At 43.3% G+C, this 14443-nt stretch overlaps 1 protein-coding gene across 3 annotated transcripts in view; it reads left to right on the plus strand.

Annotated features, from left to right (window-relative positions):
- Positions 1–14443, plus strand: part of SLC41A3 (solute carrier family 41 member 3) — a 204432-nt gene that overhangs the window by 113108 nt on the left and 76881 nt on the right. The gene's annotated exons all lie outside the window — the stretch shown is intronic.

The raw sequence follows: 14443 nt of genomic DNA on the forward strand, positions 1-14443 counted from the left end.
TCCACCTGCTATTTCTTCTCATTCTTTTCATCCTTTGCCTGAATATGAGGTAGTTAGACGACTGGAATTTGCCAATAATTCCTTTATTCAAATTTTGCACCAACACCAGTTAGTGATGAATACGACAAACTGTTGGATTTGTGGTCTAATGCCCCATACGACCGATAAAGGTATTCCGTACTTGGTTTTGCCTTTTAGTTTAAATGGTTCTATTTGGGCTTACAGAACGATGTTTATCTATGCCCATAGTGTCTATCCCCAACGTTTAGTGAAAGACAATCCGAAGAATAGTGCTCTGGTCAAGGGTATAGTCGACATGATTAGAGGGATTAGTTCGTATGAGACTATTCCGAGGGATGAGACACAAGCATACATTGGTTGGAACGTTACTGGATATGGAGTTAGTCTGAGTGTTAACCAGCAAGCAAAAAGTTCTCCACCGATTTGGATAGTGCCTCATCAGGGTCGCTATTGTCTGCAGGGTAATGGTAAGAATCCGAGAGCTCAGCTAGGGAAGAGCGTTTGTACTGACACCTATGTAGTTACGTCTCAGTCTTCCCCAGCATTTTTAGCCGCTAAGGGTACTTATTTTGTCCGCTACGACAAAGCATATACATGGTTGCCCCCTGACTTTTCGGGCACATGTTTTGTTTCCTTCCTGTTGCCTCCCACTTTTACAGCTGCGGCAGATTACCATAAGACGAGAGTTGCTAGAGGTGTTTTCAGTCAGGAAGACACTGCAGGGCAAGAGTTGGGAGATTTCTTTAAGGTTTTCTGCCGTTCTGGGGACCAATGGCTAACAGCAGAAATATTCGCCAGTTGACGAGAGTGGTTGAGTCCACCATAGTCGAAACTGCCGGTGCCCTTAGTAACTTGACTGCTGAGCTCCAGTCGGATAGACTTATGACACTTCAGAATAGAGTTGCCCTTGATGTCATACTAGCAGACAGAGGTGGAGTATGTAAACTGATTCAGTCTAGCTGCTGCGTTTTCATTCCAGACAACGCTCCGACAGTCTTCCAGGCCATTTCCAAGCTACATAAGATCTCCGATTCCGTCCATTTAGATAAAGGAGATTGGTCATTGATGGGATGGTTCTGGGGATTGATATCCACTTGGGGATGGAAGATTCTGATGGTCATTGGGATGGTCTTAGCTATCCTTTCCCTGTTCTGTCTCTGTGTACAGTGTGCTCCTGCTATTTGTGGCCTCTGTGCTACTTTGTGTGCAAGGAGGCCTGTCCGGAGAGAGGTACTATGTACTAGGATGATGCTACAGCAACATATCGATAATCTGATGAATATAGATCCAGATTCAGATTGACATGAGTTTGGGTTTTTTGCCTATGTAAGGGCAAAAGGAGGGGCTGTAGTTCCGTAGTTTCAGGGTCTGAGGTTCGGTGGTTCCGAACCCGTTCAATAAAGGTTGTCGGAAATAGACGATTTTGGTATCAGCGGACCGCAAATCACGAGTGTGGTATGTACGAGTGTTTTCGCATTAGTCGATCAATGAGAACACTATGTATTTAGGGATTTCGTTTGAACCTTCGGGTTCCATTTTGTTTACGGCAGCCATTTTGTGTGGTTGCCCTCACATAGGCCGATGACTACGGCCGAACGAGTCCTTGAGACACGTACACCTTAGCTGACTTCTGAATGACCTGGCCGAACTGACTCCTTGCCCGAGGCTGACTTCGCTGAGCCAGTTCCTTGTTAAGCAGCTGGTCAGATAAAGATCAAAGAGCAGGACATGCCGAAGTTTACAGTACACTGCACCCACCTTTCTATCTTTCTTCTAATCTGTTTCTGCTCCTTCCTTTACGACATAATCACTGATTTGGGTTGAGGTTTTATGATGGGTTTGTCCTGCCTGATCCGACAGGATATTGGAATGTGCTTAGTCATTTCTGGTGGGCTGGACAACGGAAAATGGAATTGTCGTCATGTGCTACTTTTGAAATGTTATTCTGTGATTGTTTAGTTTGTACGTAATTGATGCCATCTTTGGAATGTGATTTTTGGCATAAAAGACCATGCTCCGCTCATTGAATTTGTGCAGTCTCTAGCGAACCACCCGTGTTGTGCTTCGTAGACCTCTGTACCTGGTTGCAATAAACGTTGGTCTTTGACGTCATCAAGAAGTGTCCCGTGTCTCTGTTTGCCAAGACAGGGGAACTCGAAGGCATCGGGCGTTTTCCCTGACGCCACTGGGTTCTAAAACCCGGTCCTTCAAGGGCTAGGTTTGGGTTTTGGGGTACAGGGGTATTTTTAGGGCTCAGGGGTAGGTTTGGGTTTTGGGGTACAGGGGTACAGGGGTATTTTAAGGGTTCAGGGCTAGGTTTGGGTTTTAGGGTACAGGGGTATTTTAGGGTCCAGGGGTAGGTTTGGTTTTTGGGGTACAGGGGTATTTTTAGGGTTCAGGGCTAGGTTTGGGTTTTGGGGTACAGGGGTATTTTTAGGGTTCAGGGGTAGGTGTGGGTTTTGAGGTACAGGGTTATTTATAGGTTTCAGGGCTAGGTTTGGGTTTTGGGGTACAGGGGTATTTTTAGGGTTTAGGGATAGGTTTGGGTTTTGGGGTACAGGGTATATTTATCGGGTTAAGATGGGTTAGTGTTTAAGGGTGTTGACGTATTTTAAGGAGTAAGGGTGGGTTATAATTATGGGGTGCAGGGGTATTTAAAGGGAGCAGACACGCTCACAAGGGACTACTTTGCTGGCACAGTTCTTTTACCTTTTAAATGTATATGGTGGGCGTCTGCATAGCCAATGTCCTTCTGCTGCAACTGCCCTTTCCAACGCTGTATTGGGTGTTGTGATTGGTGCTGTGGTTCCTGAGATTACCCGCCTCAAAGGTTTGGGCTCTCTCTTTATTATATTAGTACTAGCAGCCCGTCCCGACGTTGTCCGGGTAGGAATTGCTGCCGGCCAGTAGTATATTGTTTTGTAGGATTTCGTTTTGATAGCATTTCTTATCTGTGACAGGCCTGTGAAACGCTCCGATTCAAAGTGCACTGCTGATGCACTTAAGAGTGCGCATTCAGTAGTGTGTGAACTCGAGTTTCCCTACTTTATTTTTAGTTGCAATATTATATAGCGCAAACTCGACAACATGGCATGAGCACGATTTACATTACAGAAGAACACATTCATTTGTGGTAGGCACGGGGAGACAAAGCGATTTGCCTGGAATCACAGGATGTTGAGCTGATGCCGAGATTCGAACGTAGCTCCCCAGCTCTAAAGTTCGCAATTCTAGAACTTGTGGTGGGAGGTGTGTCTAAAAGTGTATGTCGGTGCTGGCCATCAATGAGAGAGACCTGTGCATTTTTCAAATGGGTGGTGAAAAAATATAAGTATGTTGCTGGAGATGTGGGCCGCCGTGCCACCAATGTACTTACCGGGGGAGGGTAAACACCCATTATTGCACCTTTCTTTCGGCATACCATCACTCCGCATACTTTCTTTACGAAAGTACCATGACTCCTCAATGCCATTATAACGCATGGCATTACATTTTATATGCTTTTACCACGCATACATTTACAACGAAATTCGTTGTAAATGCATGAATGGTAAAAGCATGTTTTTTTTTAATGTTTGGATAAGGTAAGTATGGGTATAGGGGTATATGTTTTGGGGTACTGAGGTGTATGTTTTGGGGTGTTTGGGTATTTGGGTATTTTAAGGGTACAGATATAGTTTTGGGTTATGGGGTACAGGGGTAGTTTTAGGGTTTAGGGATAGGTATGGGTTTTGGGGTACAGGGTTAGTTTTTTGGGTTCAGGGCTAGGTTTGGTTTTTGGGGTATAAGGGTATTTTTATGGTTCAGGGGTAGGTTTGGGTTTTGGGGTACAGGGGTATTTTAAGGGTTCAGGGCTAGGTTTCGGGTTTTGGGGTACAGGGGTATTTTTAGGGTTCAGGGCTAGGTTTGGGTTTTGGGGTACAGGGGTATTTTAGGGTTCAGGGGTAGGTGTGGGTTTTGGGATACAGGGTTATTTTTAGTGTTCAGGGCTAGGTTTGGGTTTTGGGGTACAGGAGTGTTTTTATGGTTCAGGGGTAGGTTTGGGTTTTGGGGTACAGGGGTATTTTAAGGGTTCAGGGCTAGGTTTGGGTTTTGGGGTACAGGGGTATTTTTAGGGTTCAGGGCTAGGTTTGGGTTTTAGGTACAGGGGTATTTTAGGGTTCAGGGGTAGGTTTGGGTTTTGGGATACAGGGTTATTTTTAGTGTTCAGGGCTAGGTTTGGGTTTTGGGGTACAGGAGTGTTTTTAGGGTTCAGGGGTAGGTTTGGGTTTTGGGGCTACAGGGGTATTTTAAGGGTTCAGGGCTAGGTTTGGGGTACAGGGGTATTTTAGGGTTCAGGGGAAGGTTTGGGTTTTGGGGTACAGTGGTATTTTTAAGGTTCAGGGCTAGGTTTGGGTTTTGGGGTACAGGGGTGTTTTTAGGGTTCAGGGGTAGGTTTGGGTTTTGAGGTACAGGGGTATTTATAGGGTTCAGGGCTAGGTTCGGGTTTTGGGGTACAGGGGTATTTCTAGGGATTAGGGATAGGGTTGGGTTTTGGGGTACATGGTATATTTATAGGGTTAAAATGGGTTAGTGTTTAAGGGTGTTGGGGTATTTTAAGGAGTAAGGGTGGGTTATGATTATGGTGTGCAGGGGTTATTTAAAGGGAGCAGGGTGGGATTCGCACACGATATGATACATGGCATGAAGGGCGGAACGTACCACACGCCCCCAGCCTTTGTCACACCCACAGCACAACGCAGACACGCCCACAAGGGACTACTTTGCTGGCACGGTTCTTTTACCTTTTAAATGTATATGGTGGGCGTCTGCATAGCCTATGTCCTTCTGCTGCAAATGCCCTTTCCAACGCTGTATTGGGTGTTGTGATTGGTGCTGTGGTTACTGAGATTACCCGCCTCAAAGGTTTGGGCTCTCTCTTTATTATATTAGAATGGATAGATATAGGCTTCGGGGTTTTGTTGCAAGTAAAACATTTTACTTCTTATCATCCTCCAAGGAGCCCAGCAGCAGCAGGGCACTTGCCTTACCAAAGTATGGAGGTACCTGACCTCCAGCCAGCAGGCATGGATTTGGAGGGTTATTGAGTGGAAAGAGAGTGCCTCATGCCTGCCTCCTGACTTTGGCCTCCTTACATGTCCAATTTGATATTCCCTATGTGTCCTGCACCTCTCCAAAGCACTCCATGGTTTTGGTTGGTCAGTGTTTCCTTGTAAAGGTGGATTACCTGAATGAGAATTAGGCCACATATGTAACAAATGTGTCTTCATCTAGTTGTGAAAGAACTGAATTGCAGGCAGCATATCATGTATTCTCAGCCTCAGACGTACTGATGAAGTGGTAACATCTCTTTCTAACTCCTCAAATGTGTCATAAACAGTTTGATACCATCCAAAGTGTACATCCCTTTGCAGAAAATTGGATGACCTTTATGTGTAACAAAATCTCAGATACATTTATAGAGCCTGGACAACCCAATCCTTTATTGCAGTTATTCAATTACATACTATTCAATTTGCTAATCGCAGAATATTTTGGAAATCCAAGTGCACAACAAGCAGACAGAAATATACTTTCTGGGGAGTTTCATTGCAGAAGTGTGACATTTGAATTTCTTGAGTTGTAGATAGATTTGTATCTCCGATCTCTTGAAGTTTTCTTGAACATGCATCAGATTTCGTTTTTTACAGGGATGTTACCAAGATGAGAAAAACGCATAGATCTAAGATATCTTATATATTGTTCCACAAGTGTTTGAATGCTGGAGGGTTGATGCAGAGAGTCTTGGCAATGAAAACGCTTAATGCCTCGCTTCGACTTATTTCCCGCTCATGTTTGCAAGATACTGTATGCATCTCAAAAACACTATTTGCTACCAATGTTCGATATAGCAGACATGTGGCATTTGCTTTAATGATATTGTTAAAAAAATTGTAATGGATACAAGAATGACAGGATAAAAAATGTTTATATACAGGATGAGGACAAGTGGAGAGTATGGTTCCTCAAGTAACAGTCAGAGCATGTTACTGGAGACAGATGGATGCTAGCTGGGTGCACTACTAATTAGCGATGCAGCCATAAGCCACGCCTCCTAAGCTTGACGCCCATGCTTCTTTTGAATCATGTAATGGAGGTGAGTTTTGTTAATTTCAAAACTTGTTTCTCTTTGTTACCAAATTAAGGAGTTCATTGCCAATAAAGCCTCCGTCTCTAGAAACTTAGGACAAAGAGCCCTCTTTTGGATCTTTTCCTTTGGAACAAGCAAACAGTCAGGCCTGTCACAAAATGTAAAATATTATTCCTTAACCGTTGTAAGACCTTATGACAACAGCTTCAGAGCTCACTAGGATAGTGCTATCTACAGAGGCACAAGAAGTCAAGTACCTCAGATTTGTAGTTAAAGGGCTCCTTAACCTTCTAATGTTTTAGCTTATTATACAAAGGAGACTACACTACAAGCTTTACTAAGTGTCTGTCTTTAATCGTAGTACTTTTACCAAGGGGCGCATTAGTTACTCTTACCCATATCTAAACCATTTTAAAATTATTGTGTACAGAAATGTGACTTAAAGAAATTCAAAGAAATCCATAACATTCCTTATCTTAGTTTTACAGTATAGATAAGTGTCCATTCCATTCTCTTCCCAGCAACTTTTAAGAGCCTAATGACAATAAAGCATGGTGTTATTCAACACAATTACTGCCAAATGTTATTCAATTCTAGAGTGAGAATGTTCAACATTCTTCTCATAATATATCCTTCAGGAACTCTTCCCAAGACATTTGATGTGTCTGCACTGCAATATTTTCTGGATAATAAATGAAATTGAGCATTTGAAGACTGCGAAGCTTAGGTTATGATGTCACTTCTGTAGTCACAATCCCTAAAGTAATGAGATGCTAAACACCTTCATCTGATGGAACTGCTTGTCCAAAGCCAGTGGAAAGGGCAAAAACAGAGGCTTGTTATTAATCGTTTGCAACTCAGAGCAATAAGATAATTTATTTAATCACTGACCTATTAGCCCACTCAAGAAGTGAGAAGTGGAGAAGTGTGGCTCAAATGGTTAGAGCGGCAGACCCTGATGCAGAGGTCTGGTCCGGGACCAGGGTTCAATACCCGCCTCGGCGGGTCTTGGGCTCAATTTCCTCGGACCTGATAATTCTCGCCTCGGTGCCTATTCTAATCATGGGTCCCACTCTGCAACTCTGGGCAATAGCTTGCTTAATCTCCACAACGGCCCCAGCAGCGCTGTGGATGCCTGGCTTCACCTTGGGGGTGCCCAGGAGTGGACATTCCACAGGGAAAAACCAGGAAGGGTTCCTAAGCGGTATACGGACAGCGCCAGGACACCTCTGTTGGAGGTAGCTGTGCGCTTTACAAATGACATTTACATTTACATTTACAAGACAATGCGTGTTGAGACCTGCTGCACTACAACACTGTACTATATCGTCAAGTTTGCCAGAACTCAGGTAAAGGCGCCTGGTGCTCTTGTAGGCAAACAACCTGAAAGAAGTGGGAACAAAATATCTGGGCACTGAAAGTTTAGTCTACATTAACAACAGCCGTAGGTAGTTTGCGGGAAAAGAAAGTGCAAATTCCAGCAATATGCGCCCGGTACAGAACAAGTCATGAGCACTAGCGAATAGATTTTCTGCCTCATCCGTCTATCGGCAAAGTGTGCCAGAAGATGAGGCATTCATTTATTGAAATGTTCCTCAATTTCTCTTAATCTGATTACCCACTATGGTTTTTTTCTCACACAATCTGCATTACTCGCATTGGATATTCAAGGTTGAAGGGAGCTATTCGTCCTCTGAGTCCTCATAGTCTAGTAGTCTAATATCTGACATTTTTGCCCTCTGTTGTTCATGAATCCATGTTTCCTAATTTCATGGCCATCCTGATGCACAGGAGCCTGGGACCTCCTGTGCTCTAGTGGGTGATCATTTCATTAGCTCTTTTATCCTCCGAACAAATCGAGCATTATTATCTATTCCATCTTTTGTTTGCTTAATTTAATAGATTGTAGTAGATTATTTTAATTATGGATCGTCTGTTACAATTGGAGCACCCTATTTGCAGTTTGGCGGACAGAGGACTCTGACACAAATGTGAGATAGTACCCTGTTCGCCGAACTGAAAGTCTACCTGCTGTCTTCGGAGTCTAAAGGACTGCCATGTTTCAGCTGATGGTCCCGGCGCAGGCCTTGCTGTTACGATGGCACTTATTATGTTGGACCTCAGTGCTGCGTTTGACACTGTAGCACACTCCATCTTGCTACAGTGTCTAAACCAGGCTGGGGTCACCAAGGCTGCACTGGGATGGCTTAAAGCTTTCCTCTTAGACCGCAGCTTCCAGGTTCAGAGAGGCAACCTCCTCTCTGATAGCATTGCCTTAGAACAGGGGGTGCCTCAGGGCTCTGCCCTGAGCCCCACCCTGTTTAACCTTTATATGGCCCCGCTGGCGGATGTGGTCCAATCGTACGGCATAAAATTAGTATCTTACGCCGACGATACCCAACTCCTCATCTCCTTATCCCAGGCACCCACCTTAGCAGCTGCAAACTTTAAAACCTGTATGCAGGAGCTCGCAGGCTGGATGAACCAACACTGCCTGAAGCTCAATGGCTCTAAAACGGAGGTTCTTGTGATAGGGGGAAGCACGGCTAGTTGGACTCAGGACTGGTGGCCTCCCTGTTTAGGTCCTCTACCTACTCCTTGCAAGGAAGCAAAGAACTTGGGTGTCTGGGTTGATTCCAAGCTTTCCTTTGACAGCCATTTCCATAAAGTAGTAGTGAAATGTTTTGGGGTGCTGAAGACCTTAAACCGTACTCTGGACCTTCTTCCTTTAGAGGCCAGACGCACTATGACCCAAGCTCTAGTCACCTCCCGTATTGATTACGGTAATGTGCTACTTTTAGGGACAACAGAGAAGAACATCAGAAGACTGCAGGTCCTCCAAAACACGGCAGCGCAGCTAGTCCTCAGGGTACCCAAAAGAGCAGCCTCCAAGCCCACCTTGGCTGCTCTTCATTGGCTTCCTATAAAAAAGAGGATCCTGTTCAAAGCGCTCCTAATATGCTACAGGATAACCTCTCAGAAAGCCCCTGAATACCTGAAGGATCTTGCCATCCCCTACGTGCCCAATAGAGCACTTCGCTCTATGGGAACTGGTCTTATTAAAGCCCCCCGGATAAATAAGGCCAGAATGGGAGGACGCTCCTTTCGCGCGTTGGCGGCCAAAAATTGGAACTCTCTCCCTCTGAACATCAGATTAGCAGAGACTGAGACAATATTCAGGAAACTCTTAAAAACCCACCTTTATACCCTATAGGTCTTTCACTTTCTTCTGCTGCTCTCTCCACAGCGCGGGGACACGCCGGGATGGCGTCACCAGGCGCTTTATAAACCCCCTTTATATTATTATTATATATTATATAGAAACCCTATGCTGATGGCCTAGAGGACTTGGGGCAGATGGTGTAAGTGAATCATACTGTCCGCCCTATTTAGAGCATACGGTCTGCTGCACACTTTTTCTCTTCAAGACCGCCAAGAAAAACCTGGCGGTCCCAAATAGAAAATATAATATGACTCCGACCCCTGGGAGAAAACTCCTGAGGTGTCACGGTTCACTTTGTTTTGTTCCAGAAAAATAAACTCCCACTTGTGGAATTCGTTTTTTGTAAAACATAAAAGCTTCCTGAGTGGCTTTGAAGCTTTGATTACCTTTAGAGTAGTGGACATATAGTCTTAACTCCTCTAAAGGGATAGATATCATGGCCATATCTCTAAATATGGTTAGAAGTAGCCTGGGCAAATTAGGTCATTACCTCTGCTCCCCCGGCGAATAGCCTAAATTAGAGCCTCAGATTTTTTTTCAGTACACCACTAGGTTCACTATAGCAGTATTTATTGAGTTTTACCTAAAGAGTTGAGACTATTCAACATGATGTCACTGAAAAATGATCCCTGAGTTTTCTTATCTTATGGGCTACATGCTGCACATCTTAAGTCACAGTCGCTCTTCACTCTTTCAGTACAGCTCTGAACACCCTCAGCCACTCTGCAAACCCCGAGCCACAATGTACACACCCTTAGCCATGCTCTTCCTTACTGTGGAAATCTTCATTCAACATCCTCAACCCTAAACTTTTGTTGCATCCTTCACAACCTCAACACACTATGCACCCCTCCGAAAACTCCCAGTTCAATGCAAAAATGTGCCCTCAGCCCAGGTATAGCAGGTGGACGAATAAAGGGGTGTAAAAATGGGAGTAATGTGGTAGAGCAAGTAAGGGTATTAAAAAGAAGAAAGTGGAAGGGGGAAATAAGATGTTTGTAAAAAAAAAAAAAGAAACGGGAGTAAGGTGGGAAGAGGAGTAAGGGGTTTGAGAAAATTGAGTAAAGTTGGACTTTGAGAAAGGAGTTTGTAAAAAAAGGGAGTAAATGTGGAGGAGGACTAAGGAGTTGAAGAAAGGAGCAAAGTAGGAGTGGGAGTAAAGTGTTTATTAGAAAAGAAAGTAAAGTGGGGAGAACTAAGGGGTTTAAAAGAAAGGATTAAAGCACTAGTGGGGTTGTTAAAAAAACAGGGACTAAAGCAGGGAGTGGAGAGTAAGGGGTTTGAAAAAGGAGTGAAGTAGGAGTAAGGGGTTTGTAAAAATGGGAGTTAAGTAGGAGTGGGGATAACAGGTGTGTAAATAAAAAGTAGAAAAGCAAGAAGGAGAGTAAGTGGTATGTAAAAAAGGAAGCAAATCGGGAGGAGGAGTAAGGGTGTTTTTAATAAAAATGAATACATTGTAAAAGTCAGTTATGAATTTGTAAACATAACTGGAGCAAAGATGTGAAGCACGAAATTTAAGGGGGCATTAAAGGCAGGGAAGAATGTAATTGAAGGAAAAAAATGAACGGGGGGTCTACCCCCCCCACACACACTTACGCTCCCCAAAACTAAAACTTAACATGAAGAAACTAAAGTTTCTTCTGAAGTTGTTTCATTAGGTCGGTTTAGTCTTGAAATAAATTCGTCAGAACCATGTTCTCCATGTTTGATTTTCATCAAAATCATATAAGCTCAGGGAACCTCTGTCTTGGAAAGGGAAGATCACCTGTTCAAAGAGGTAAACTGGATAAAATAACACAGCCCAAGTTTTTTGAGGGTGTGGGGAATATTGTGGATGGAGGACAAGGGAGCCTCACTTGAGTTGGGGTTACAGATTTATTGACAGTTGTGTCTTCCTGCCCTTAGGCATTATCAAGGAAACACTAAAATGACTGGCAGGAAGTAAACATCTATGATTGGCCTGGCTTGATCCTGTGCTTGCAGAATATTCAAATGTGATCATCTTTCATAAACATGAAATGCTTTGGGCCCACAGGGCTACCGGCGAAGGCACACACGGGAGCTATATTTAAGAACTTTGGGGCTCTGGAATAATGGACTAAGTCAATGAACATTTTGACAATATTATTTATAACCCAAAAATGATATGGAAGACAAATTTGGAGTTGGGGTACAACAAGACATTTTCTATACAGTGTTTGAGAACAATCACATGTTAAAAATTAGAGCTGGAAATGGTACATATTAACCCTTTATAAAGAAAATAAATATGTGCAACAAGAATGTTGTCCTATTCTTTCCTTTACATTTTGCTGCTATATCTATATATTCTATGGCTAAATGGGGTAGAGATCAGGCATGACATTAAAGAAGGATATTGAGTTGTTCCATGTTTACAGTTAGGTCTTGACATATTGAAATATTATTCAGTAACGCCAAAGATATATAAAAGGGCTCAACAACTCAGCACATTGCCACTAGTCCCAGACGGGATTCTGCCTTGCTTTCTTAACAAGAAAAATAATATATTTTTTAATTACTGTTATTCCTGATTTGTAAAATTATTGAATACTTCACTTTCATTATGTTATGCTGTAGTTTTGGACTGATTCAATTAGATGCATGAGCTTTCTTTGGGTGTATCGTCTGAACTTTCATAGACAAGCTTGACAAGTACCTGACTATGTCCAGTGCTATTAGTTAATTCTGACACTGGTCTGACGTGACAGAATTTGAGTCTGCCCACTAGACGTTCAGATGCACATCTGCAACACAACTTTTATTACGCTTCTCTGTAGGATTTCAGATGCAACCCTGGCATGGGACCTAATATACCGCACTCCCTCTACTCCGCCAGCGGCCATGTTAGCATGAGCTACTGTGGAAGAGATGATCTTGACAAATGACTATGATATTTCCGGGTTGCTCTGTGCCATGTGACACCCTCCCGCATCCTAGGACTTGGAGTTATTCTTTTTCTATTGAAATGTTGGCTCCAGATTCTCTGTACATGAAGTTCCTTTGACTAAAACACAACATGGCTGACGGCACTACTTTGGGGCCCAATTAGCAGATTAGTGTCTATCTGCTCCTCGGACCTTCCTGCCTCTCGGAGGCAGGACATGGAGGGACAGTTATATGCACAGTAAACAGCAAATCACGTTTGTATCAGTACATGGCAGGCAAGGACTACCTATGCAAAATTATACAATAACGACAACTTTAAGCATTTATTTTCAATGTTTTTCATCCAAGGAGTTACTCAATGCCATTTCAGCAGATGGAAAACAAACAGTCGTAGAAAATCTCAGAACCATGTCACTGACAGCTAGCTCTTAAAAGATCCAACTCTAAAGACATTTTAGATGTTAAAATGGGCACTATCTCTTTGAAAATAATGTACTCACCCCTTTGAGTAAAGAGATAAAGCAAAGCACCTCTACCTTGACATAATTTCAGTTGCTAATGCGAAAAGCCAATCACCATTGCAAGGGCTAAAACTACAAGCAAATATATGTGTAGAGGGTTGGGGGGGGGGGGGGGCAAACCTCAAGCGGGCCCACATTTAGCTCTTGGTTAATGAGTATCTTTGAGATATGGGAGATTCAGAGGCCACTCGTCACATTATGCAGGGGAGCCCCATCTTTGTGAGTTAGCTACTGTATTTGTATATGTTTATGAATGTATATTGCATTTTTTAGTCCGAACCTAACGGAAAGGCAGCAGTGCACTGTACAGGGTCAAAGACAAACGCATAAAGTCAACCAGTGGTAGGAGCGGTAGCCCGGATGTGGACTGCTAATGCATTGTAGTGTAGTGTTCTTTAAAGAAGTGAGTTCAACTCTTTCCTAAATTGGAGCAGCGTTGGGGGGTCCTGATTGATACAGGAATATTTTTCAAGATCCTGGGTGCATAGATGGAAAATGCCTGGTTTTCAATTTTTTATTTTTGCACTGTTTACTCTGAACCACCATGGACGGTGAGCTTGTCTGCAAGAATGTAAGCAGGAGTGCTTGTCATGATGGCTTTGTAAATATGTATGCTTCTCACACACACTTCACAAACTTACATTTAGAATTTGTTTTGGCACGAAGTGTAGCTGCAGATCTTTGGTATGAAAAGTCCTTGGGAAAGTATGTCAATGCCCACAATGCCAATGTCTTTCCCATCCGATGACCTATATTCTGACCCCAGCCATGAACTCACAACTCCAACAAATAGTCGAATAAGTCCTGAAACTGTGGATCAGTATTTTCAATGTATGGTCCCTAATAGCTCTTCATGTGCATCTAAATCAAAAGTTGTGTTGCAAAGGGTGTTGCCTACTTTCTCCTTGTTTTGCCTGTGTCTGTTCTGGGAGTTTCAGAGCTATGAAAGCATAACTATGTTCTGTGAGGCTGTTTGGGCTACTGGCTAATCAGATGTTGGTCAATAAAATGTCTTGTAGTTCTTTTTGCTTTGATTTAGGCAGTTCAGTATTTAAGGTGCTGTTTGCTTACTTTTTATTACCTATTTTGCTCCCTCTTGGTAGAGTAGCCACCAATATAATGAAGGTAACAGGCTGATTATAAAAGTTCTCTGACAAAACAAATAGCAATCAGTCACGTGACAATACCTATTCCTGTACACTGCTTTTATTTCTTTCGTATTGTGCATTATGTGCTAGTCACTGTAAACAGCCGTAAAATAACAGTGTACACTTTTTATCTGGATCAGTGGTAGGCTCTTGGGCATTTGTCCTTATGGGTGGTAAATGATTTAGGGTATAAACACTCTGTGTGGGGTCCAAGGTATCTCTGGGTGGGGTTCAGTGGAGCTGTGCGTGGACCCTGGCAAGGACTGGGAGGTGGAACCTATTCTGTTTGTCACTGCACAGGAAGCATCATGCTCTCTGATAATCACAAATGCCCAGGTTCTATTTAACTGAAACAGGTTCAGGCTATACCCAGATGTATATTCAGTCTTTGGTCTGTTAGCATGTAACCAGTGAGAACTAAGACCTAGCACTGGCCCTGGTTCTGGAAACGACTTCCCCTGGCCAGTAGGTGCAGGAAGGGACAGCAGAGAAA

This window comes from Lissotriton vulgaris, chromosome 9 (assembly GCF_964263255.1).
Source record: "Lissotriton vulgaris chromosome 9, aLisVul1.2, whole genome shotgun sequence".
Lineage (NCBI taxonomy): Eukaryota > Metazoa > Chordata > Amphibia > Caudata > Salamandridae > Lissotriton > Lissotriton vulgaris.